At 41.6% G+C, this 27,281-nt stretch overlaps 1 protein-coding gene and 1 long non-coding RNA gene across 3 annotated transcripts in view; one reads left to right on the top strand and one right to left on the bottom strand.

Annotated features, from left to right (window-relative positions):
* Window positions 1–1,022: 1,022 nt before the first annotated feature.
* Window positions 1,023–12,398, bottom strand: LOC121271275. Of its 2 annotated transcripts, none has more exons than XR_005941696.1 (4): window positions 12,273–12,398; window positions 8,119–8,428; window positions 7,395–7,513; window positions 1,023–1,194 (listed from the first exon to the last, which is right to left on the bottom strand). It is a non-coding gene; the product is annotated as an uncharacterized LOC121271275 (long non-coding RNA). The 2 variants fall into 2 exon arrangements; XR_005941697.1 differs by having other exon boundaries at window positions 12,278–12,395.
* Window positions 12,399–12,507: 109 nt separating this feature from the next.
* The window catches only part of si:ch211-125o16.4 (neuroblast differentiation-associated protein AHNAK), a 53,075-nt gene continuing 38,301 nt past the window's right edge, over window positions 12,508–27,281 (top strand). The window contains exon 1 of the mRNA XM_041177100.1: window positions 12,508–12,620. The gene's annotated coding sequence lies outside the window, so the exon portion shown is untranslated. The remainder of the gene's footprint in view (window positions 12,621–27,281) is intronic.

The following is a 27,281-nucleotide window of genomic DNA, read 5'->3' as shown; positions in this document are numbered from 1 at the left end:
TGTTTTGTAATGTTTTTTCAGATATTTTATGAATAAAGTATATTTTTCCAAAAAAAAGTTTACTTCAGGTCACTTAATGTTTCCCATTCCTAATTTCGTTGAACATTTTTGTCCCTTTAAGGATAATTAAAAGAAATATTTGGTAAGAGAAGTGATTGGGGCAATATAAGAGTTAAAATTTTCCATGCTGTGCGACTGGCCTGATAAACACTATTAGCTTTTTTGTCCATTCCTGTGTTCCTAAGGCTATTGTGTTGTATGTGCAGGAAATAAAATAATCATGTCCAACCCAAGTTACCCAACCTCTTAAGGTAAGAAGTTGATTTGATGCTCAGCCAAGGAGGGAAACTCTGAATTTTTGCCAAGATCTTGGAGAGAAGTGCGTAAAAATTGTAGGGTACTGCACCAATCTGACATTGCAGTCAACAGTGTTGAATCCCAATCAGTTGCCTTTCCATTTTCTATAAGGATAGGAAGGTGGTAGAACATTCAACTCTCAGGTTGCCAGATATACCTTCCACAGTCATTTGCTAGGGGATCTTGCTGAAGTGTGACTCAATGCCTCCTTGTACAAACTGGCTTAGAAGGATCTGAACCTCTATCTCTCCTTCCTCTATCGAACAGAAGATTGCACCAATTACACCTTGTTGCTGTTTTCATTTTATTTTGACCGAGTCAATTAATGGTGCTGCCTTGTTAGTGTGATGCTAAGGTTCCACTTACTGTGTTCTTTTATGCCATTTTCTCTTCTGGCAGTCTGACAACAACATCTGTTTCTGTCCAGTTTGTGGATACCAACTATCAATTACCAATACTGCTACTGAATGGAAAAGTCTATTTTTAATAAAGCTAGTTGTCTCAGATCCACTTAAAACAGCAGATTTATAATGCAGTAGATAAGAAATTATTCTGGGCACTAAGTTGACATGGTTGTCACCAACACATGTAGGGTGCAGAGTGCTGATGAGCACTAAACAAAACACATAAGTCAAATGAATGAAGTTTATTACTTAAGGCTTATTCACAATTTAGCTAAGTCGCTGCCAAAGCTGAGCCTGCCTATATTCTGCACATCCATCCAGATGATTTTTAATCACAGCCAAGGATTTTATTTATATAGTCTTTCCTTTATTTCTTTAGATCACAGACTGAAGTCTTTTGCAAAGTCCGCCTGTGTGTTCATGGGGAATTCCTCTGAAATTGTCCAAGTGGAAAGAAAAGATTTATGTAACTTTGTAACACATTTCTTTGATAGACTTTACTGTTATAATGAACTGGCCACAAATTGAAAATAAACTGGGCTCTTTAAGTATTAGTTTGCTTCTGAAGTAGAAAGGATGTGATCCAAAGTTTGAAAATGCTGCTGGTTTCAGGTAACATAAAATGAAAGGTTGTATCTTAACTTGAACACGAGCGCTGGAATTTGAGCTTTTTAAACGCTGGCTCCTTTTCAGGCTTCCCCTTGAGTGAGCTACACCATCTTGTGTTATCTGGGAACGCATAATGCATAATAACAGGGTTTATGGTAATGTAATGATTATGCAATTGTCCTAGTAATCTAGAGGTTTGGGCTAATAATCCATAAAATGTGTGTTCTAATCCCACTATGGCTGTTTGAGGATATGAATTCAATTTATGTAAGTTGGAAGATTGTCATTAAAAACCTAGGGGAGGATCTTCGGCTCAGCGAGTGGGGGCGAGGCCTGCTCGCCGAGGCGTAAAATGACGTGGGGTGTGTCGGGCATTACCGTGTGTCATTTAGATTTTCAGTTCAGCAGGCACACAGCCAACTCGGCTGCGCGCCTGCTGAAATGTCAAAGGCCTATTAAGACCATTTAACCAGCAATTTAAATAATTAACGGAGCTGCCCATCCAACCTTAAGGCGATGAGCCCAGGCGGCCTTTGCATTTTTCATGGAACCTCATCCTTGGGTGGGATGAGGTTTCATGAATGATTTTAAATTTTCTCAAAATTTTTTATTGAAATTAATGCACATGTTCCAGCTCATGTGATAGTTTCACATGTCATAAAAAAATTTTCAACACTTCATTGAACTGTTAAAACTTAAAACTAATCTCTTTCATTTTCTGCTCTCTTTCGTGCGCATGCACAAAGGAGCACAGTCCTAACTCAGGGAACTCCACCCGCCTACACAGGGAGCGCACAGTGCTTCTGGGTGCACATCACGTTGGGTGGGCCTTAATTAGCCCGTCCACGTAAAATAGCGGCATGGGCCCAATCGGCAGCACTGATCGGGTTCACAACCTCCCCAACGGGGCGAAAATTCTGCCCCTAATCCTTTACTGTCCTTATCTTGTCTGGTCTTTATATGACTCCTAACCCACACCAAAGTAATTGATTCTTAAGTGCTGTCCTTTTAAAAGGGCAACTGTGGGAATGGACAATAAATGATGATCCTTTCAGTCATATCCACATCCCGAGACCAATAAATATATAAGGTCCATATCTGATGCAGCACCATAAACCTGTACAAAAGATACAGAAACGGTCAAAAGTGGTTTAATTTATTCTTCTTAAACTTTAGACTTTTTGTTGTGAAACATTATCAAAATATTTCTTCTACTTTTTCCTCCTGCACACTCTTTAAATATGGCCAGAGAGTTGGCCAACTATATGCTAGTGAGGAATGTGATGTTCACTCCTTATGATCGAATCTGACTGTAAACCAAACAAAATTTTAACAATGTTAGTGAACAATAGGATGTTGCACTGGAACCACACAGTTCCACCTCTGCCTTTCCCACATAGCAACCTGTGTTTTTAGTGTGTGGCAATATCTGAAATTGCACTTTAATTTCCATAGTGCACTTTAAACACTTCTGCCGAGGATCCCATGGGTTGCTAATGAGGAAATACAAGTACATTGCCTAGAATCCAACCTCCACCATTCCAGTTTACTTCATAGTTCAAACAAATCCTTAATTCCTGCAGTTTAAAAGAGTTTTGCAGGCATGGGGCAAAGTGAGGTATAAATCAGCATAGATCTTGCTCAATTTTTGAGTCCAAAGTGGGCACCACAAAACTGAATGTTGCAATGCACTGCCGAGGGTCATGATGGTACCAGAAGGACACCTGATGGCTTGGGCACTCACTAGGCGCCCCGAGCAAAAATACAGGCATCATTAAAATATGCTAATAAAGGCCAATCCAGACCCATTTGAGAAGTTGGTGCCCATGTATGCCTGAGACACTTCCGAATCTTACCCAGCAAATCATGGTGGGATTAGTCAAGAAGCAGCCTTCACAAGCATTATTTGAAAAGGTCCTTATCTTAAGGACCCCCACGCTCTTAGATGATGTGCGCAAACCCGCTGATGAGCGGGCCAGTGCACTCAGAACAATGTTGATTTCATAAGTGGAACACTTGATCTCTTCATCTGTGCCTTCTGCAGCAAGGCTTGAATGCAAGCACTCTCACTAGCATGCTGATTCCCAGGCCTTCTTATCCCCCTGCCCTTGATTCTGTTTACTAGTATTGGGAGCATGTAATGTAGCCCCCCTCTAATCATTCCTCTGAACAACATGTGATGTCAGCCTCTGAACTAGAGCCTACAGCTCGGATTTTCCAGTCCCGCCCTTGGCAGGAAAGTCATTGGCAGGACAGAAAATATGGACTTAGGGTGGGAATTTCTGCTCCCACCGGTGGAAAATCCTAGCCTACAAATGTATAGTTGAGCAATGCTTCCTGTTCTGCAGTGCTGCCCTCTTATTCTTCTTCCACTCCTTCATGGCGATATGACAGGAAGCTTCTGGACTTAACTAGGGCAGTAGAGATGGCTTTAAACTAAGGAGCTGCGGGAAGACATCATGTGAGGGGAGATGTGGTAAATCAAAGGGAAACAACAAGGTAATAGAGCAGGGTAGCAATTTAGGTAATGATAACCAGAATATGGCAGGAAGGGATAGAGCACACAAGGAGTGCGTTAGCAGATAAGGCCAAAGATTGCAAAAATAGTAACACGGCAGAGTTAAAGGCTCTGTATCTGAATGCATGCAGCATTTGTATCAAAATCGATGAATTGTTAGCGCAGATAGAAATATAAAAAGTATGACCTGATAGCCATCACAGAGATATGCAAGGACACCAAGGCTGGGACCTGAATATTGAAGGGTATTTGGCAATTCAGAGACAGGAAGCAGGGAAAGGTGGTTGGGTAGCTCTGTTAATCAAAGATGTCATTAGTACAGAAGTGAGAGGTGACCTTAGTTTGGGTAGAGAAAAAAAATAGGAAAGGTAAGAGGTCAATTGTGGGAGTAGTTTATAGGCCCCCTAACAGGAGATACACTGTAGGATAGATTATACAGGAAGAAATAAATGGGGCATGTAAGAAATGTACCGCAAAAATTATGGGTGACGTTAATCTACATGTAGATTGGATGAATCAGATTGGCAAAGGTAGCCTGAGTTCATAAGCTGTGTTCGGGACAATCTCTTTGAGCAATACAATCTAGAGCCAACCAGGGAGCAGTCCATTCTAGACCTAGTAATGTAAAATAAGACACGATTAATCAATAACCTCATGGTAAGAACATAAGAAATATGAGCAGGAGTAGGTTATTCAGCCCCTCAAGCTTGCCCGACATTCAATAAGATCATGGCTGACCTGCCCCAGGCCTCAACTCCTCTTTCGTGCCAGCTTCTCATGGCCCTCAACTCCCTGATATTTCAAAAATCTGTCTACCTCCTCTTTAAATACATTTAGTGATCTAGCCTCCACAACTCTCTGGGGTAGAGAATTCCAGACATTCACTACCCTTTGAGAGAAGAAATTCCTTCACATCTCATTTTTAAATGAGTGTCCCCTTATTCTGTAACTATGTCCCCTAGTTTGAGATTCCCCCATGAGTGGAAACATTTTCTCAACATCTACCCTGTCAAGCCCCCTCAGAATCTTGTACATTTCAACAAGATCACCCCTCATTCTTCTAAACTCTAATGAATAAAGGCCTAACCTGTTTAGCCGTAAAGGAGCCTTTAGGCTATAGCAATCATAACATGCTGGAATTTCATGTTCAATTTGAAGGGGAGACATGTGGGTCTAAGACTAGTGTTTTAAACCTAAATAAAAGTAACCATAAGGATATGAAGGCAAAGTTGAGTAAAGTGAACTTGGAAACTAGGTTAAAAGGTAGGACAGTGCAATGCCAGACTTTTAAGGAGATACTCAATAACGCTCAACAATGATTTATCCCAGTGAAAAAGAAAGACTCTTTGAGAAGGATGCATCATCCATGGCTAAATAAGGAAGTTCAGGATTGTATCAAATTGAAAGAAACACTGTATAAATCTGCAAAGATTAATAATAGGCCAGAAGGGTGATCAGGTTTTAAAAACCAGCAAAAAAAAGACTAAAAAAAATAAAGAGGGAAAAAGTAGGGTATGAGAGAAAGCTAAGCTAGTAATATAAAACTGAAAGTAATCATTCCTACAAGTAATTAAATAGGAAAAGAGTAGCTAGTGTTGGTCCTATAGAGAACGAGTCTGAGAAATTGATAATGAAAAATAAAAAAATGGGCGGAGGCATTGAACTAGTCTTAACTGTAGAAGACTTAGAAAGCTTCCCAAAAATACTTGAAAATCAAGAGATGAAAGGAAAGGGGGAACTTAATACAATCACCATCACCAGGGAAAAGGTGCTGGGAAAACTATTAGACTTAAAGGCTGACAAGTCCCCAGGACCAGATGGCCTACATCCTAGGGCCTTAAAAGAAGTGGCTGCAGAGATAGTAGAGGCATTGGTTGCAATCTTCCAAAATTCCTAAGAATCTGGAAGGGTCCCAGTGGATTGCAACACTTTTATTCAAGAAAGGAAGGAGACAGAAAGCAAGAAACTTCAGGCCAGACATCTGTCATAGGGAAATTGCAAGAATCTATTATTAAGGAGGTTTTAGCAGGATACTTAGATATTTAGAGTAGAATCAGGCAGAATCAACATGGTTTTTTGAAAGGGAACTTGCATTCAACTAAATTATTAGTTTATTGAGGAAATAACAAGAAAGCTGGATAAAAGGAAACCTATAGGTGTGGTGTACTTGAATTTCCAAAAGGCATTTGATAAGGTGCCACATCAAAGGTTACTTCATAAGGTGTAGGGAGTAACATTAGTAGCATGGATAAAGGAATGGTTGGATAACAGGAAGCAGAGGGTAGGGATAAATGGATCTTTTTCAGGTTGGCAAGCTGCAATTAGTGGAGTGCCAAAGGGATCAGCGCTGGGGCCTCAACAATTTACAATCTACATCATGACTTGGATGAAGAGACTGAATGTATGGTAGCTAAATTTGTTGATGACACCAAGGTAGGTAGGAAAGTAATTTGTCAAGAGCAGATAGAGAGTCTGTAAAGGGATATAAGTAGGTTAAGTGAGTGGGCAAAAATTTGGAAGATGGACTATAATGTGGGAAAATGTAAACTTGTCCACTTTGGCAGGAAGAATAGAAAAGTAGTATAGTATTTAAACGGAGACGGATTGCAGAATTCGGAGATGGATCTGGGTGTCTTGATACATAAATCACAAAAAGTTAGTATGCAGGTACAGCACGTGATTAGGAAGGCAAATGGAATGTTGGCATCTATTGTAAGGGGAATGAAATATAAAAGTAGAGAAGTTTTACTGCAGCTATACAGGGCCTGGGTGAGACCATATCTTGGAGTATTGTGTACAGTTTTGTTCTCCTTATTTGATAAAGGATATAATTGCATTAGAAGCAGTTCAGAGAAAGTTCATTTGAATCATTCCTGGGTTGAAGGGCTTATCTTATGAAGAAAGGTTGAACAAGTCAGGCCTGTACCCTTGGAGTTTAGAAGAATGAGAGGCGATCTTATAGAAACATATCAAGTCCTGGGCAGACTTGATAGGGTGGATACCGGGAGGATGTGTCTCCTCGTGGGGGAGAATAGAACTAGGGGACACTGTTTAAGAATAAAGAGGTTGACAAGATGAGAAAATTTTTTTCTCTCACAGGGTCATTAGTATGTGGAAATCTCTTCCACAGAGAGCAGTGGAGGCAGGGTCATTGAATTTATTCAAGGCTGAATTAGGTAGATTTCTGATATATGAAGGAGTCAACATTTATGGAGGGGGCAGACAAGAAAGTGGAGTTGACACACAACCAGATCAGCCACGATCTTATCGAGTGGTGAAGCAGGTACAGAGGGCCGAATGACCTACTCCTGCTGCTAAGTCTTATGTTCCTTTGGCAGTAAGGGACAAGACTTAGTGTTTAGTGGCATGGGTAATCAGAGACAGATGAGTGGCTTCTGAAACCAGCAGCAATTTGTCACGCATAATTTGTGTGAGTGAGATTTAAGCAAAAAGAGAGCCAGAGAAAGATGGTAGAAAACCATGTGGGACTTGTTCTCTCTCCTCACCAGATGTGCCTCCTGTCCACAATGTCCATCATCTCTCCTTCCATTGGGAACAGCACATGGATGAATAGTATCCCTCTGCCTTTGGTTGCCTGCTCCCTCTTACTGCGTGCAAGCATGTCCTGCAAGAAAGTAAGGAGTATGTTAATGCTCTCTCTCTTTCAAGATGGAGATGAGGAGAGATTTTTTTTCTCTCAGAGGCTCATCAGCTGTGGAATTCTCTTCCCCAGAAAGCAGTGATAGCTGGGTCATTACATTTATTCAAGGATGAGTTAGATAGATTTTTGATAGGCAAGGGAGTCAAGGGTTTTGGGGCACAGGCAAGAAAGTGGAGTTGTGATCCCAACCAGATCATCCATGATCTTATCGAATGGCACAGCAGACTCAAAGGGCTGAATGGCCTACTCCTGCTCCTGAGTCCTATGCTCCTTGGCCCTAGTAGAGGGATACCTTGAGGATGTATATATCAGGGTTGAAGAGTGTTGCTGGTGTGTGAAATATGGCAGCGGTTTGAGGCTATGAGAGGAGTAATAGCAATTGAGGAAAGTAGCAGGTGCATAGTGCTGCAGTAGGAGCTGATGTGAAGTGTGTGCAGCTCTGGAAGAGTGCCTGGGATTGGGGGCTGGGGGTGTTGGGAATGGGAAAGGTTAGGAGTATGAATGCCTGGGCTAGAGGCCATGTAAAGCTAAGGAGATGATTAATGAGAGATATGAGCTAGGAGGCTTACCTTAGCTAACCTTATGAAGTCATTGAACTTTTTCTTGCACTGCAGCCATGGTTCTGGTGCTCACCTGCTCCGCCATTCTGTCTCCTTGTATTGGGCAACATGCCTGGATATTTTCCAGCTGGCTGGTGGAAAGATCATGTCCTTATCCCTGTTGATCATTTAATACCGCACTTTGAATATTTGGCAACGTTTTCCATTCCTCTTATTGATAGCTTCAATCAGTTGGTACCATTCTTGCTTCTGAATCAGAGGTTGTGGGTTCATATTCAAGTCCAGGAATTCCGCACATCATCTAAATCATATCTGCAGGCTGTAGAGACAGAGCAGAGGAATGGAAATGACTGGATTGCTCTACAAAGAGCTGACATGGACCTATTGAGCTGAATAGCCTCCTTCTGTGCCATAATGACTCTATGATATATGCATGATACTACAGACATATTCTATTTCTGGATGTGTTTACCATCCAAATGTTCAACCAATGGCCTGGCTATCTGTTTAGGTGAGCATTAATGGCCCCACAACACTTTTGTCCGCATCCTGAGAGCAAATAAATAAAAAGATTAGGCCAAGTCAAAACCTTTGCTGGCCAGAACAAACCATAGAACCATAGAAAGTTTACGGCACAGAGAGAAACCATTCAGCCCATCATGTCCACACTGGCCAAAAAAAGAGAAAAAAGGAAACAAGCCACTCATTTTTAATCGCACTTTCCAGCACCAGGTCTGTAGCCTTGCAGGCTGTAGCACTTCAGATGCAGGTCCAGATTCCTTTTAAATGAGTTGAGCATTTCAGTCTCAACCACCAATTTAGGCAATGAATTCCAGACGCCCACCACTCTCTGGCTGAAAAGGTTTTTCCTCATGTTCCCTCTAATCCTTCTAATAATCATCTTAAATCTATGACCCCTGGTAATTGAACACTTAGCTAGGGTAAACAATCTTTCCTGTCTACCCTATCTAGGCTGCTCATAATTTTGTACACCTCAATCAGATCACCCCTCAGCCTCCTCAGTTCCAGGGAAAACAACCCCAGCCTATCCAATCTTTCCTCATAGCTGTAATTTTCAAGCCCTGGCAACATTCTTGTAAATCTCCTCTGTACTCTCTCCAGAGCAATTATGTTCTTCCTGTAATGTGGTGAACAGAACTGTACACAAAATTTCAGCTAACCAGCATTTTATACAGCATCCCTGCTTTTGTATTCAATACCTCATTCAATGGAGGAAAGCATTCCATATGCTTTCTTTACCACCTTATCCACCTGTCCTGCTACCTTTAGGGACTTGTGGACATGTACTCCTAGGTCTCTCACTTCCTCAAGTCCTCTCAATATCCTCCCATTTATTGAGTATTCCCTTGCTTTGTTTGTCCTTCCCAAATGCATTGCCTCACACTTTTCCAGATTGAATTCCATTTACCATTTTTCCACACACTCGACCAAACCATTGATATAATTCAGGAGACAACAACTATTCTCTTCACTATCAACAACACAGTCAATTTTTGTGTCATCTGTAAATTTTCCGATCATGACTCCCACATTTAAACCCAAATCATAAATATACAATAAACAGCTAGGGTCCCAGCACTGAGCCCTGTGGATGCCACTGAAAACCACTTTCCATTCGCAAAAACATCCATCAACCATTACCCTTTGCTTAAGCTAAAAGCAAAATACTGCGGACGCTGGAAATCTGAAACAAAAACAGAAAATGCTGGAAAAGCTCAGCAGGTCTGGCGGCATCTGTGGAGAGAGAAACAGTGTTAACGTTTTGAGTCCATATGACCCTTTTCAGAGCTGAAGAGAAGTGGAAATGTGATGACATTTATATGTTTAAGGTGGTTGGGGCAGGTGAAGCTGGACTGAAGGCCAGCGGTATGTGGGGACAAAGGAGGGATTGACAAAGATGCCTTGGACTAAAGGACAAAGGGAGTGTTAATGGTAGTGGTTAGTACTAAAAAAGGTGCTGATGGTGGCATAAAGGTAAGAAAACAGAATGTGATAATAACAGAACAAGGGTAGCATTGAGTGAAAGAACAACATTCAATAAAGTAACAGATAGCTCTGTATGGTATAGGGTGGCGGAGGGGTGATGGGGGGAGAAAAAGGATCGGAAATGGGATGGAAGGTGGGATAAAAAGGGGGATAAAACCACAGATAAATGAATAAAAGTAAAAATAAGTGGATAAAAAAATAAAAACGAATGTAGAAAAAAGGGGGTTAGAAAAAGGGGGTAAGGATGGAGGAGAGAGTTCATGGTCTGAAGTTATTGAACTCAATGTTAAGTCTGGAAGGCTGTAATCGGAAGATGAGGTGCTGTTCCTCCAGTTTGCGTTGGGCTTCACTGCAACATTGCAGCAGGCCAAGGACGGACATGTGGGCATGACAGCAGGGTGGTGTGTTGAAATGACAAGCGACAGGGAGGTCTGGGTCATGCACCAGAGGTGTCCCACAAAGCAGTCACTTTGTCTGCGCTTGCTCTCCCCAATGTAGAGGAGACCACATTGGGAGCAGCGGATGCAGTAGACCAAATTGAAGGAGGTGCAAGTGAAGTGCTGCTTCACCTGAAAGGAATGTTTGGGCCCTTGGACGGTGAGGAGGGAGGAGGTAAAGGGGCAAGTGTTGCATTTTCTGCAATTGCATGGGAGATGCCGTGGGAAGGGGATGAGGTGTTGGGGGTGATGGAGGAGTGGACCAGGTGTCCCTGAGGGAATGGTCCCTACGGAATGGTGACAGACAGATGAGGGGAAGATGTGTTTGGTGGTGGTATCATGCTGAAGTTGGCAGAAATGGCAGAGGATGACCCTTCAAATGGGGAAGCTGGTGGGGTGAAAATTGAGGGCAAGGAGGGCCCTATCATGGTTCAGAGAGGGAGGGGAAGTTGTGAGGGTAGAGGCATGGGAGATGGGTTGGAAATGGCTGAGAGCCCTGTTAACCACACTGTGGGGGAAACCTTGTTTAAGGAAGAAGGAAGACATGTCAGAAGTGCTGTTCTGGATAGTGGCATCATCAGAACAGATGTGATGGAAGCGAAGAGACTGAGAGAATGGGATGGAGTCCTTACAGGAATCGGGGTGTGAGGAGTTGTAGTCGAGGTAGCTATGGGAGTCGGTGGGCTTGTAATGAATATTGGTGGGCAGTCTATCACCAGAAATGGAGACAGAAAGGTTAAGGGAGGGAAGGGAAGTGTGACGATAGACCATGTGGAGGTGAGAGAGGGATGGAAATTGCAAGCAAAATTTATAAATTTTTCCAGGTCCAGGTGAGAGCATGAAGCAGCACCAAAACAGTCATTGATGTACCAAAACACGAGTTGCAGGAGGGGGCCTTAGTAGGACTGGAACAAGGAATGTTCCACATACCCCATAAAGAGACAGGCATAACTGGGACCCATGCGGGTACCTATAGCCACACCTTTTATTTGGAGCCACACCTTTTACTTCCTCGAAATAAAAGGTGTTGTGTTGCTATGGGTACCAATTTAAAACTTTTACTCCTGTTCTTTTGTCTTTTCCCATAATGATGCTGTATCTAACTGTATTATGGTCACTATCTCCAAAATGGTCCCCCATTGCTACTTCATCCACTTGCCCAGCTTCATTTCCTAAGACTAAATCCAGAATTGCACTCCCTCTCATTGAGTTGTTGCATGTTGTTGTACTCAAGAACCTGTGCATTTTCCAGGTTATAGCATTCATGAGTGAGAACCCACCTTCATTTCCATTGACCAGGTATAGTAGTGTCGCACCACCTGAGATCAATTAGTCAGAGATTAGGTGCTCTGCGTCCTCTGAAAGGCTGAATACTATGTCACTCAAAACATTTACCCACAGAACGATCAGAGATAGGGTACGACAAGAGGTGATCTTCCCTCTCTTCGATTTTCTACTCTTCCCTTTGCTCCTGAAGACATGACATCCCTTGCTGGATATGGGTCCACTAACCCTCAACTACTCCTACCCCTAGTGCCCATTGCTTGCAATGCAAAGGTTACCGCTTACCGTGGTTTATTTTACGGTCTTTGTTAATTCTGAAACTTTTGGGCTACTCTGAGGTGATTTGTAAACCATAGAGGGAGTAAGTAAGCATTTTAAAAATATAGAACAACGCTTTTGCCAGAAAGCGAGATGATTTGCGAAGTACATTCTCACTTAACCATTACTCCAGACTCCTTCGAAGTTTTCCACAAACAAAGCGGAAGTTTGGGGTGGGGGGAAGCGTGCAGCCCGGCAGGGCAAGGGATAGCCCAAATCCAACGTTGTGTTTTCAGAAACTACATACCTGACTAAACCTGTGACTGTGTGTGTGTGTGTGTTTATCCAGGCCCCTCCCTGAGGGGATTTTGAAAACACACCCATCCCAGCGCATTTGCTGATAAACCTGTCTGATGACTTTCGGAGACAGCAAAGACTAGGAGCAGCGTCCCTGCTCCGGTGCACCTGCAACACACAGAGAGGCACCACTGTGCTTCTGTGGAGAACTCCTGACAGTCACTGCAGGTAGGAAGCTAACTTGTGCGCGCTGGAGTATTGTGCTTTGAACCAATATCGATTCCACATCAATTGATGACTCTAAGGGAAAATTGTGATATGTGACAGCTAAGTTTTTTATATAAAGAATACTAGTTTTTCATCTCATTTGCGCAGGGGTAGTCCTGCATGGGTTCAACATCAGACTGCCAATGTAGGTTGTTGAATATCTTGGCATGTGCTCATGTATTTGGGACCAGGCCGATCTACTTGATTCCTTTGCTGAGGCAGGAGGTCAGGAATATTGTGACTTGTATGTTTTTGCGTCTGAACGGAAATTAGTTAGACACTTGGACAGAAAAAGACAAGAGCGTGCTGCAAATCATAACTGGAATTAGAACCATAGAACCATAGAAAAGTTACAGCACAGAAGGAGGCCATTCGGCCCATCTTGTCCATGCCAGACTGAGGACACCCAGGTGCCCTTTCTAATCCCACCTTCCTGCACCAGGTGCATGGCCCTGCAGCTTACAGCACTTTAGGTGCAGATCCAGATACTTTTTGAAAGAGTTTAAAGTTTATACCTCTATCACCAACTTGGGCAGCGAATTCCACACACCCACTACCCTCTGCGTAAAAATGTTCTTCCTCATGTCCCATCTACACCTTCTGCCAATTATCTTGAATCTATGTCCCCTGGTTCTAGAATTCTCTATCAAGGGAAACAATTTTATCCTGTCCACTCTATCTATTCCCCTCATAATTTTGTACACCTCAATCAAGTCACCTCTCAGCCTTCTTTGTTCCACGGAAAATAACCCCAATTTATCTAATCTCTCCTCATAGCTACACTTTTCTAACCCTGGCAACATTCTTGTAAACCTCCTCTGCACTCTCTCCTGAGCTATTATGTCCTTCCTGTAGTGTGGAACTGCACACAATACTCCAGTTGTGGCCTCACCAGTGTTTTATACAATTCCAACATTACATCCTTACTTTTATATTCTATACCTCTACCAATGAAGGAGAGCATTCCATATGCCTTCTTTACAACCTTGTCTACTTGAACTGCTGCCTTCAGGGACCTGTGTACTTGTACGCCAAGATCTCTCACTTCATTTACCCCTCTTAGTATATTCCCATTTATTTTGTAATCCCTGTAACTGTTTGACCTCCTTAAATATATGACCTCACACTTCTTTATGTTAAAATTTTGACCCCAAATGACAACACTAAATACCAAAGCTTTTAAAAATAAGTTCCATGAGATAGGGAAAGATTTGTGGTCTTGTATTAACCTGGTGTATAACTTTGTAATCAATCTGTAAGAAGATAAAGAAAAAATATCGTAAAACTGACAGGTGCAAAGATTATTTCTGTAGAATGTTTTTGAGGGAGGATATTTTAAAGTTGTGTAACTACACTCTGAGATTAAAATATAATAGTGTAAAGAAGCATGCAATTGCTTCTGTACTGTTTTATAAGAACATAAGAAATAGGAGCAGAAGACCATACCGCGCATGGAGTCTGTTCTGCCATTCAATACCATCATAGCTAACCTTGGGCTTCAACTGCACTTTCCAAACCCCTCCCCATATCCCTTGATTCCCTGAGAGACCAAAAATCTGTCTATCTCAGCTTTGAATATATTCAACGATGGAGTGTCCACAACCCCCTGGGGTGGAGAATTCCAAAGATTCACAACCCTTTGAGTGAAGAAATTTCTCCCCATCTCAGTCCTAAATGATCAGCCCCTTATTTTAAAACTGTGCCCCTTGTTCTGGATTCCTCAGCCAGGGAAAACAACGTCTCAGTGTCTACCCATAATCTTGAATGTTTCAATGAGAGCACCTCTCATTCTTCTAAACTCCAGAGAACATAGACCCAACTAACTCAGCCTCTCATGAAAGGACAACCCTTTCATCCCAGGGACCAAGCTATTCAATCTTTGCTGTACTGCCTTCAATGCAAGTATATCCCTCCTTAAATATGGAGACCAAAATTTCACCCAGTATTCCAGATGTGGTCTCACCAAGGCCATGTACAATTGTAGCAAGGTTTCTTTATTCATGTACTCCAATCCTCTTGTAACAAAGGCCAACAGGCCATTTGCCTTCCCAATTGCTTGCTGTACCCACATGCTAACTTTTTGTGTTTCTTGTACAAGTACACAAAAGTCTTCCTGAACATCAACATTTAGAAGTTTTGTCCCTTTAAAAATATTCTGCATTTATATTCTTACATTCAGAGTGAATAACCTCACACTTTCACATTTTATCCCATTTGCCACCTTTTCCCACTTGCTCAGCCTGTCTATATCTCTTTGTAACCTCTTTATGTCCTCCTCACAGCTTGCATTCCTACCTAGCTTTGTATCGTCAGCAAACTTAGATGCTTTAACCTCTGTCTCTTTGTCTAGTGTAGATTATAAATAGCTGAGACTCCAGCACCTATCCTTGTGGCACAACATTAGCCAGAGCCTGCCAACTTGAAAATGCCCCATTTGTCCCTACTCTCTGCTTCTGTTAGCCAGTCCTCTGTCCATGCTAATATATATCACCCTCAACTTCTTGAGCCTTATTTTGTGTATTAACTTTTTGTGTGACACCTTATCAAATGCCTTTTGGAAATCCAAATATACTAACATCTACTGGTTCCCCTTTATCTACCCTACTAGTTACACCCTCAAAAAACTCTAATAAATTTGTCAAATAGGATTTCTCGTTTGTACACCACTTTGACTTGTTCTAATCATATTATGCTTTTCTAGGTGCAAAGATTATTTCTGCAGAATGTTTTTGAGTGAAGATATTTTAAAGCTGTTTGGATCAGTGTAACTATAGCTCCCAGATCAAAATATAACAGTGCAAAGAAGTATGCAATTGTTTTTGTACTGTTTTATAAGAACACAGTCCATCGAGACTGTTCTCCAATTCACTTCCCCTATGACTGATGTCAAGCTAACTGACCTATAGCTCTCTGTTTTCACTCTCCCTTCTTTCTTGAATAGCGGTGCTACATTTGCTAATTTACAATCTGCCGGGCTGTTCCAAAATCTAGGGAATTTAGGAAGATCATAGCCATGTATATGTAAAGAGCTCTCAAGAAATCTAAGCTGTAAGTCAGAAATGTTTAAACAATAAGTGCTATAAATAGCTCAGTTGCAGTATGAGTAAATTGTGATTTTATTTTTTTAAATCCCTCTTCTCTCATTTGCATTCACTACCAGTTTGCTTGCCCTCTTTCCTCTGCTGGATAATGTCATTTATTGGATGATAACAGTGTTGTTGACACTGTAAATGTAGCCCAAGGATTCCCCACACACACTATTTCCAGCAAAATAGTAAAAGAATCCCTCCAGAACATGTTTACATTTTGCTAGCACTTCAGAAATAGTAGCATTATTTTTATTATGTTGCATAGTGGCCAGAGGAAGTTTGCTGCCCCTCAGACAGTGATTCCTTGCTGAGGTAGAGTCACCCTCTGGTACTTTTCCCAAGTGCCCATTATTTTCATGTATGAGCATTGACAGCAAGAACTGGCAACTAATCTGACCAAGGGAGATATCACAGTTAAACCTGATCCCACCCTCACAGAAGGACCATCCACATGCATTTCCAGTGGTGGTGGGTATTCACCAAATAGCAACCAAAAGCAGGAACCCTGGCAGATCCTTTACTCCTCCCTAACACACTCATGTTTGAGACAAATGTAGCATCTCAAATGCTGAACACACAATCTGCCCTAGCAATAGAAATCTGGGATTGAACCTGTAACTTTCTTTATGTGAGTTTATTATTGTCAACAGTGGTGCAGTGGGTAGCACCCTTATCTCTGAGAAAGAAGGTTGTGGGTTCTAAGCCCCAAATCCTGGACTCCAGTAGGATATTCAGACAGAATTGAATGTTGCAGGGTGAAGAATTGAGTGGGAGCCAAAGAAAACTCATCTACAATAAGCAAAGGACTGAGTTTAAAAACTGGAGGTGAATGAGTAGGTATTGTAAAATATTGCACAACTTTATTTAGGGGAATTTAGCCAATATTTGTCCCTCAATCAATATCATGAAAAATATTATCTGGTCATTGTCACATTGCTGTTTTTGGAACTTACTGTGTGCAAACTAGCTGCTGTGTTTCCTACATTACAACAGTGACTACATTTCAAAAGTATTTCATTGGCTGTCAAGTGCTTTAGGACATCCTGTTGTTGTGAGAGGGTCTGGAATGACTAGGAGAAAAAAATTTAATCCCCTTCCTCCTGAACTCACCATAGGTCCAGTGCTGGAAGTCCTGCGGCTGATCTTTGTGACTTCTTCGCATGGTCTCTAGGGCACTGCTGGAGTTCTCAATACACTGGTTACATCTTGATGATACGCAAGGTCAAATTTTGCTTGGTCCTCCTGTGTATAAGTGTTAGTGGGCTGGTTTGCAGTTATGTTACATATGAAGTTGGGCACAAAGCTAACTCTAGACCTTAATTTTAAATGCAACAGATAAGGTGAACCTCACATATTATTTCCAAGCAAGTCAGACAAATAGGGCCAGAAGAAAATTACTGAAAAATAAATTTTAAAAACTGATGTTAAAGGAAAAAAAATGCACAACAGTAAACATTAGAAATAATCTACCAATGGAGGTACTACAGTCAAAACTTCAGGGATTCAAAGTACAGTTGGGTGCTAGGCCGGATGAGTTGTATTACTAGAGCTTGATTGGTTGAATGTCCTTTTCTTAGTCATCATTTATCTTATCTTCTAACAGTAATACAAATGGTTAAATTGTTCAGTCTGTTTAAAAGGGACAAGATTGTGTTTATGTGCTCCATGTCTGAACAGCACCAGATAATTTTTCAATTATGTGGAGAGTAACATTACACTTAAGTCACAGGTTAAAGCCATTTAAAGACAATTTATATATTGGTCAAATATGTATGTATTTGTAATTGGACTTTTAAAAAATTTGATTGTTTTTCCAAATCATGAGTAACACCATGGATTACAGTGTAATTGATAGTTAATAGTTCAATTTTGAAATATTTTGGAAAGATAATTGCTATAGTTGATTTAGTAATAATTTGGGAGTTGTGAGTCAGTTAAATGATGTTTCTTTCTCTCCACCCTCTATCCCCACCTTAATATGGAATGTCTTCTCAGTGCAAGTACTCAACATCTAGTTGCTGGTTGAACACGGTCCAATCACTAAGCTGAATCTGTGCAAGAGGCAATCTTGCAAGTAACTCACAAATTTGAGACCTTCAGACTGGGTGCTAAGTAATTAGCCTGGCTTTCAGCCTGAGTTTCTCAATTTTAACAGAAGTAAGAATTCCTAATTATGAGGACAATTCTATGTTTCTAATTCTGAGTGTTCAAAATACCGAGTGTGAGCCTGCCCTGATTATTGTGACCTGTTGGTGAAAATGAGTGCAGTTCCACCAACACTCAAGAAGCTTGACACTATCCAGGACAAAGCAACCCGCTTGACTGGCACTCCATCCACAAACTGATGAACTGGGGCAGTAGTGTGTACCGTCTACAAGATGCACTGCAGGAACTCACCAAGGATCCTTAGGCAGCACCTTCCAAACCCATGATCACTACTATCTAGAAGGACAAGGGCAGCAGATAGATGGGAACACCGCCACCTGCAAGTTCGCCTCCAAGCCACTCACCATCCTGAATTGGAAATATATTGCCATTCCTTCACTGTCAACTGGGTAAAAATCCTGGAACTCCGTCCCTTAACAGCACTGTGGGTGTGCCCACACCACATGGACTGCAGCAGCTCATGAAGGCAGCTCACCACTACCTTCTCAAGGGCAACTAAGAATGGGCAATAGGTGCTGGCATAGCCAGCAACACCCACATCACATTAATGAATTTAAAAAAGAGTTTAAATGGAACAGGTAGAAAAATTTTTACAAAAGGCTCTTCTAATACTGTTTCATGTGGGAAGGACAGAAGTTCAGGGTACACTTTGCATTTGTGTTCCATTTGAGCAAAAATATGCATTTCTTAAATAAGCTTTTAATAAGGCCATCATTTAGCATAAACAGTTGTTCTCTGATTGCATTTTAGGTTGTGAACAAAACAGAACTTAAGTGGTAATAATAAATGGAAGAAAAGTTCAATATACCCATTTTACATTCCCTTTAACATATACAATAAGTTGCACTTACATTTGCACCCTTAATATAAAGAAATGTCCTAAAATCAAAGTTTGCAACAACAAATAAAAGAGCCATGCAACACTACGTTACTCAAGCACATGGGAATGTACACTTGCCTATTTGCATGAAACAATCAGTGAAGGTCATTTATATTCTTATCTGCCCTCCTTCCCTTTATGTCTACTGAATGCTGTTCTCAAATTAAAAAATCATCAAAACAATAGTTTTTTGCCAATTTTATAATGTCTCTTTTTAGGAGTTGGGAGCAACGTGACCTGGTTGCTTCAACTCAGTGCTGTACACCAAGGCCAAATTGATGGCACAAAAGTTTGCTTTCCTAGATAGGTGTTAACAATTAAGAGCAAATTATTACAGGCAATCTCAATTACTTGCCAGGAGGCAGCTTGTGGAATGATTGGAATTTGTATGAATTAGCATTGAGTATTTCGGGTGGTTGAGAATAATACACGCTCAGTATTGGAGGATGCAATTATGAGGCAGGTTTATTCCCACACTTCATCAACAGGAAAGAGATCCACTGGCAATCTAGTCAAAACTTTATGCATTTGTGCACTTCATATCCATCACCAGACATTCAAAACCATGCCATCTTAACGATTTTGAAATGAGTTTGACTCCAAATCCTCTCCATCACTAAAACCACTTCCACCTCTGTAACATCGCCTGTCTCCACTCTTGTTTCAACACAGGTTCTGGCAAAATGCTCATGTCCTTGTCATTACCTCTACATTTGAATGTTCCAATGCTCTCCTAGTTGGCCTCCCAATATCCATCTACTGTAAACCTGAGGTCATCTAAAGTTCTCCTGTCCATATCCGTAACTTGTACCAAGTTACATTCACCCATCAACCTGTGCTCACTGATTTACATTAGCCCCAGGTCTGGAAATGCGTTAATTTTAAAATTTTCATCCTTGTATTCAAATCCCTCCCTAGATTGTCCTCCTCCCCATAGCCTCTTTCAGCCTTGCAGCGGTTTAAGAAGGCAGCATGCCTCCACCTTCTCAAGGGCAATTGGGGATGGGCAATAAATGCTGGCCTAGCCAGTGAGTCCAACATCCCATGAATAAATATAAAATAAAAACCCTTTGTGATCTCTGTGCTCCTTGAATTCTGGCCTCTTGGGCATCCCCAATTCTCATTGCTTGGAGAGAAGACTAAAGTCTCCTGACCTTGTGCACAAGGCTTCCGTGACCCCCAAATGCGTCAATGCACAGTGGACTAAGGGATGTTGACGTTGAAATTGGCTTCAGCCTGGAAGGATCCTGAGGCATAAAAACTGAGGGTGACGGTGACCTTGACAGCCAATAGCAGTGCCATTCTTGCCCTGTTCTACGGCTGCAGGTTCAGTTGGAAAAAGTGGCATTTTCAGTGATCAGCTCGTTGGTGAATTGTAGCCACCTCAGATGGTGCTCCTGGCTGAGGTAGAGATAGGAGAAGTGGTATGGCCATCTGTCCAGAGCTGCCCTCCTTTTTCTGCTGCACACCAGCTTCCAATCTCTTCTGCTTGTGCCCCATCTTCCTGTCATGCTGCAATCCCAAGAGGTCTGCAAACTCCACTGAGCTCATTGGAAAAAGTTCAGTCCCTTCTGACTCCAACAGTTACTGAGAGCACCTCCAACTACACAGTACACAGTACTTCCACTAACTCCACAACAGCAAAAGAAAGTCAAAAGCACCTCATCTGAAAGTTTCGTGCTGATTCTTCTAAATAGCACCAGTGGGAATGGGGTCATTCGTGCAGCTGAATCCATGTTCAGCTGTGAATGTTTAAGAGAGTACTTTAACAGGACCTGTGAAGTTAAAAATGGCAGGTTGCAGATTAGCTGCCATTTTCAGCATCCCTGGGCTCCTGTCACGCTGACACCACTTGCACTGAGGAGTCCAACTTTGCAGCCTTTGGGTAAGAAATCTATTCACATAGCACTGCTTCGAATGCACTGTACAGACATCCCCATGGACCGGCAGAGCCATGGGTCACTACCTGTATGTCCTGCAGCGCATGCATGGTCAGATCAGAAACACATCAGGAATTATCTCACAGGCTACCAAAAGATATTCTACATATTATGTTTCATTCAAAGTGAATTACTACAGATATCCCTCGTTTAGCTTGTCTGATGTGTTTCTGAAAAACAGGGTGCTGATTGAAAATGTGCTAAACAGAAATAATTTTGCAATAAGAAAAAATGTAAAACTGGTTTACATTCCTTCCCTGGACAAAGTGCTGCCCACTCTCTTCTTCCCAGCTCATTGTAACCACACTGGACAAGCACTACCAGAAAAATACCTGAATGGCAACCAGGGTTGCCAACTGTGTTTAAATGTATTCATCACATGACTTGCCCTCACACTCCACCTATTAGTCAGCCAACACATCCATCCTTGTGACTCACTGCCTTCCTACGCCAACTGGAAAGCAAGAAGTCTCATTGCCCAATTGGATGATGCTTGACTGTAAGCCAAAGAACCCTCCACGCCCCCGCCAAATTTAAACACTCCTATCTCTGGTAAAGGGAAATGTTCAAAGAAAATATTTAGAAATCTATCTCTTTTGATGTCCTGATGATTTTTCTCCAGGGTCACACAGCAGTCCTGAAGGGTTGGCAATCCTATCGGCAACTGAACTAACACAATGCAAAGGGAGCTGCCAGAAAGCTTCCTGAAAAGGGACAGGAACACTCTTATAGGACTGTGAGCAGTAGTGGTGGGACGGTTGTGGGTAGGGGGGTGGGAAATGGCCTGTACCTGATTTGGGAGCATTTCTTTGAGTGGGAGAGCTAGGCTAACATTCTGCCTTCTGGAAGGCTCACATTGGGGCCTGGTGGTGTCCACCAGCCTAGGCCTGAGCAGCCACGTCAAATACCTGCATTGGGCTTGCCTGACTGGCTCCCAGTTGTTCCTCATTGTCACCACCCACATTGACCTCAAGCAGTGGGGCAGCCTGCATCACTTTGAAAGCACCGCACTGTGGCCAAGGCTCTGTCCCGGGAGGCGGAAAGGGCACAAGAAAACTCGTCCAAACTGGTCTTGTATACCTTAAAATAGAACTCCAATATCATTGGTGCCAGTATTATTGATTTTTACTGGGATTTAATTATTTTGAATTGGTTTTTCTTTCTGGGAGCCTGTAGGTGGTAACCTGACTGAGTGGGGCAGGAGGCCAGCAGGAGGCTGGAGCCTGGCAGGAGGGATGGTTGGTACAGGATGAAGGGTGTGCAGCCCAGCTACTGGAGAACAGATATCATCAGCCTGGAAAACTGGTAGCCCACTGTGCCTTATACAGTATTTTACAAAAAATCACTGAGTTGTGAAAGCTGAAAGCATTGAAACTGAAGCAAAATTTTGGCAAGCTTCATATGCAGAGTAATAACTCAGGAGCCACGTTAAATCAAAAATTAAGGTCATGGCAGTGCTATTCAGGAACGTTCCCTATTTTTAAAACTGCTGTAACGTCTTCTTAGAACGTACTCTAAATGTGTGTTACCTGTATTTCAATTTGCACCTAAAAATAGGATTGAGTAAAATATGTTTAACCTTGTCAGGACCACATGAGCAAAAAACCCATTGACACTTAGTCCAAGAACAGTGTGATCTAAGAGGAATTCTGCACACTTGAGTGTTACTTTTCATATCCATCATTATTAGATAGTAAGTTTTTACATTTTTTGTGTTGCTTTTTAAATCAGCTTGCTCATTTTTATCCTCTTGTTTGAAGAGTGCATTAAAGACTAACATATCAAATCAGTTTTTAAAAAAGCTGGTAGAATGTCAGGAGTGGAGGTGGAAGTGGATCTCCATCTTCCCTTCCAAGGCAAGTGACAAATCAGAAGCAGTGTTTAGGATGAGGATTCCCTAATCTGGAGTTTCCACTCCTGAACTTCAATCAGGACCTGTCTTGATTGACACATCCAGTAAGATGAGGCATACTGGCCACCACTAGGGTGTTCATTGTGGACGCAAGTGCCTAGGAAGTGGTCTAAACCTTCAAAGATGGCAGTTAAAAAAATGAGTTTTGGATTGGTTCCCTTGCTCAAGGGCTTCTTGGAACAGTGCATTGGAACTGGGTCAATTTCAGCTGATGTGGGACAACTGCAACCATCTGACCCATGGAAATTAGGTGCCCTCCTACTCAACCTACCCTTCAGAGGTGTAAATGTTGGAGGGCACCTGTGGTACAAGGTGGAAAAAGCACTAGAACTACCACCTTTGGAATTTCAGGATTAGAAAAGATTCACAAAGGAGTAAAAAAAGATGATCCTGGGGTAAAAGGAATGAACAATTAGGAAAGATTTGAAAGGTATAAGTTATACAGTCTAAAAAGAAGTAGGTTTGGGGTAGCTTCATTTGAGTATGTAGAATATTATTTAATTGAATAGATGGATAAGCATGGACTGAATGGCCTTTTTCTGTGCCATATATTCCATGTTAGATTTACCCATATTAATACTTTTGTGGTAAAAACAACCACTCTGAATCTGTGAGCTTTCAAGTAATATGCTGGAGAGATGGAGAACCTGTATCAATGATACAGGGTTTGTAGCAGAGATTTATAGTTCTGGTCTTTCTACTTGTCATTATTAAGTCTCTCATTAATTTCTTAACCAACCATACTTTTCCATCAGCAGATGCTCCCATTATCTCACCCCTCAGCAGTGGGTATAGCCTTTAGTTCTCCCTTACCTCCTTCTTCTGTATAACAATGAATAGTCTGTTTATATAAGCTGTTAAGACAGTAATTGTTAAGTAACAAGCCAATATCCCCAAAATCATTTTGGTTTAAGTATCCCATCATGCTTAGAAAGCTCTCATAACTACATTTGTTATCCTAAAGCTATTATTGCATGTTTCAATATCAATCTTATTAAAATAATTTCAGTTATCCTATTCAATAATGCAAAGTAAACCATTATAAGGTAAGACCAGAGCATTGATGGAAATAAGTGAATTATAAATTTTAGAACTAATACCAGGGAAATGTAGTTAGATTTTTTCATTCTTTCATGGGATGTGGGCATTGCTCCATAGGCCAGTATTTGTTACCCAGTTGCCCTTGAGAAAGTGGTGTCGAGCCACCTTCTTGAACCATTGCGGTCCATCTGATGCAGGCACACGCACAGTGCTGTTAATGAGTTCCAGGATTTTGACTCAGTGACAGTGAAGGAACCAAGATATAGTTCCAAGTCAGGATGGCGTGTGGTTTGGAGGAGAACTTGCAAGTGGCGGTGTTCCTATGCCATGAAAGGAGAATTAATATACAAGTGGATGAGCTCTTCCCTGGCCGAATGGCCTTCTCTTTTCCTTAAAGCTCTGCTTTCTTTAATAGAACTATTGGATATATTTTTATTCAATGGGCTGTTAACGACCATGTCTTTCAATCTCTGCTACACAATAGCATATTCCAGCAGTGAGTTCTAAACAAAACAGGACTTTCTTTGCATGTTGATGTAGGGTGGGAAGGAATGCTGTAGATCCCGTTACACGGGCAACATTCTTCTCCCTTAACAAACAATCTTAGCTCCCTTTCAGCGATACTGGATTGTGTGCTAATACAAGTGGCGTTGGTCATACTGTGTACAGATTGATAGACTTTGAAATAGAATAGCAGTTTCCTTTTTGACTGGAGCAAACAGTGAAAGATGAAAATTGGGGAAGAACCATGAAATGGAGATATTTCATATTGAAGGTCAATGTCAGTTCAGTGCTTTTTCCAATGGTTTCCCCTGTGTTTTTACTCCTGATTTATATAGATTTAATTTTGGTAGGTTTCTATGTCACTTCACCAAAGTGATCATTTTGTAATTTATTGAGTCATTGTGCAGAGGAAATAAACATGTATTTATTTAAAGATTTAGAATTTCAGATCTTAACATATTTGAAATCATGTCTCATATTTAATTAAAGAACAGACAGGGATTTTGATTCTAGATTAGATATATAATTGATGTAAATTGCTGATACCTGCACCAATGTAAATAGTTACGAAGATTGGACTCAAAATGTTAACTCAGTTTCTATCTCCACAGATGTTGCCAGACCTGTTGAACTTTTCCAGCACTTTCTGCTTTTATTTATTTCAATGTAAATAGCATTTTTCTATAACCTGAAAGAGTTGGTCCATTGTGAGCTTCTTGTTACATTTAGTTAACAACCTTCCTTGAATTGAGATTAGAATAAAAACATATTTCTTGTCAGGTAGAGGATCTATGGTACAGGTTCCTAGGGAAGGTCATTGATTTACTGTCAATTGGTACCTTTAAAAGAGAGCTGGATTGACAGATTACAGAATGATCACTTTGGTGATCTTTGGTGATTCACAGTTCTTCCTCAATTTTCATCATTCACTGTTTGCTCCAATCAGGAAAGAAAACTGCTATTCTTGTTTGTTTCTTTGTGGGAGAGTTAATAGACAGAAGTTAATATTCTTTAAGGGAGGATATAAGCTGCTGGTGGCATTGACGGGAAGGAAGCTTATGATAGAATAATGAAAACATGAGTTTTAAATAGAGTGGTATGATGAGACAAATGAACAATTCACGTCTGGACATTCTTATGTTTGAATTCTAATGTATTTTCCCTGCTGTTAACCCTGGCTAAGTTCATTCTTACATAATGTATGTGCATGTGTATATATATTGTAAAATATGAATACAATGTTGTTATATTTGTTTAAATACTCAGAATTATAGAATTTTGGAGGTCAGAAGGAGATAATTCAGCCTATCATGTCTGAGGTGACTCTTTGAAAGAGCAATTCAATTAGCCTCATTCCCCATAAGTCGGAAATTTATTTCTTTTCGAGTATTTACCCAATTCTTCTTTGAAAGTCACTATTGAATTTGCATCCACTACCCCATAAGGCAGTCCATTCCAGATCATCGTTGTGTATAAGAAAATCTCCTCATTTCCCCTCTAGTTTTTTTGCCAATTACCTTAAATGAGTGTTCTCTCACTACCAACCATCCCCAACACGCAGTTTCTCTTCAAAACACCTCATAACTTTTTGACATTGCTATTAAATCTCCACTTCGTCTTCTTTGTTCTAAGGAGCACAATTCCAGTTTTCCAGTTTCTCTAATCTCTCCAAATAATTTGACTTTAAATTCTGATTGATGAATGTAATTACCAAAGCTTAAAACACTCATACCACAACACCCCTACACCTGTTATTTGTATGCAGATGTAAATTTATTTGAAATAAAAATGTTAAGTTCTACATTGAGGTAATGCATACAGGAATGTAATGTGAGATCCTTAAGTTGTTACATATGAAGTTCAACAATTGGAATTTCTAAGTACCGCTTTTCCAGGTCTGTTACACCACAGGCGCCTCCATGCGCTCACCAACCCCTCACACCACTTCAACTACCAGGAATGCGTAATGGTTTGTCACAGGGAACATATTTGCAACCTCCTGATATGCAAACCTGCTGGGAGAGGTTCCATGCTGCTGATATTTATTTGGAAAATCTCTGAAGAAGCAAGAGGCTAAATGCCGGAATTTCACCAGTTGCCAATATATTTGGGAACACACTGGTGAACAATTCAGACATTTTAAATTGCCTGGCTGAAGCACACAGCCCAAAATGATACACTGTTACAGGAAGTTTTATGATGAGGGAGCTGACTAATTTTGCTGTGCCCATAACCAACACTTCTTCCTTCAAGGCTAAAGAAGTTTATACTATCCTTCTTAAGATGTTCTTCTGAAGGGTAATTACCCAACATAGAATTTTCTGTTTCATGTGCTCACATATTGTGATTGATTAATTTGACTTCTTTTTTGACTTTGGGAGGAATTTTCTGTGTCTGCTGGCAATGGGCATGATGGGTGCCGTGCATGGACAATGTGGCGTGATCAGTTTCACGACAGCGGGAAGGCAGGTCACGATTGTCCGCTCAGCCCACCAACGGCGGGTTGCGTTTCCCACCAACGGTCCTCAGGGAGCTCATTGTAATACATCATATCATTAAAAGGCCATTCCACCAAGCTCTTGGTCCACGTCGGCGGGAAAGCACATCGACGTGTTTCACTCAGCACGCAAGCGATATGCACTTGGTGGCCTTCACTTTGGGGGAACTGGAGGTGAGTGAACTGCATCATTTTTCACGCCTCGCCAGGGTCGCCTGTTGCTTTGCAGGCTTCAGGGACGCCGGGGGGGGCTGGGTTGAAATGCCAACCTGCCACGGAGAGGACTGTTGTCGAGGTGGGCCGGTGGTGTCCGGGGGCAACTGCTGCCCAGCCTTGGAGGTGACTGTTTTCGGGAGGCTAAGGAGGAGGTGGGGAGCAACTGCTGCCCTGGTGTTGGATCCTGCGCACAAGAAATCAAGGTGAGGCGGCAGGGTAAGCAAGGGAAGTGGCCATGCAGTAGGGGCACCTGTGTAAACTGACTATTTCTCTGCAACTGAGACAGTCCAGGTGCAGCCACAGTGATATGATTGGGGTCGGGCTCTTAGCCTGCCCTTCCATGCAAGCAAAGCGGAGGCACCAAAGTGCCACCAGGT

The sequence above is a fragment of the Carcharodon carcharias genome, chromosome 2 (genome assembly GCF_017639515.1).
Source record: "Carcharodon carcharias isolate sCarCar2 chromosome 2, sCarCar2.pri, whole genome shotgun sequence".
NCBI lineage: Eukaryota > Metazoa > Chordata > Chondrichthyes > Lamniformes > Lamnidae > Carcharodon > Carcharodon carcharias.
This window is presented reverse-complemented; position numbering and strand designations above follow the sequence as displayed.